The following is a 715-nucleotide window of genomic DNA, read 5'->3' as shown; positions in this document are numbered from 1 at the left end:
CAGGTGGCATCATTGATGGGCTCAAGTGTGGCAGAGGTAGTGAGGTTGGCCCAGGATCGGTCATTGTTTCGTTCTGCTGTGCATGGGGTCGCTATGAGTCAGTTCTGACTGGATGACACCTGACAACAACAACATCCTAGCCATGATCACCAGGCTAACAAATTCTTGGTCCTGTGTAAACTTCTCTAAGTTACCATATCCTTCAAATTCCAACTACTTCAAGAATCAAACTTAATCTCTACCATCCCAAAACAGTAAAATGATCTTTTCTGCTTAGGCTCCATCTGTTAGCACTACACCATATGCCAGAAAGTAAGGAGCTCTGGTAGTATATTGGTTACGAATCGGGCTGGTAACCTCAGGGTCAGCAGTTCAAAACTACCAGCTGTTCTGTGGGAGATAGATGAGGCTTTCTGTTCCTGTAAAGATTTACAGCCTCAGAAACCCTGTACAGGGTCGCTATGAGTCAGAACTTACTCTAATGTCTAACCGACTCAACAAATTTGTTACTACTCCACCAATAGATAATTCTCATATGTGAAGACGTTTAAGATTACATTTTTTTCTTTAAGATATGTTAAAAATGAGATTACTGAAGCCCATATTTGTTCAAAATGTTAGAATTAGTAAGAATCTCTGACTTTTTACAGTTCCACTTTGTTAAATTATACTCATAAAATATATTATAAAGTAAAATAAATAAATAAATAAATAA

This window comes from Chrysochloris asiatica, unplaced genomic scaffold (genome assembly GCF_000296735.1).
Source record: "Chrysochloris asiatica unplaced genomic scaffold, ChrAsi1.0 scaffold00082, whole genome shotgun sequence".
In the NCBI taxonomy this organism is placed as follows: Eukaryota; Metazoa; Chordata; class Mammalia; order Afrosoricida; family Chrysochloridae; genus Chrysochloris; species Chrysochloris asiatica.
This window is presented reverse-complemented; position numbering follows the sequence as displayed.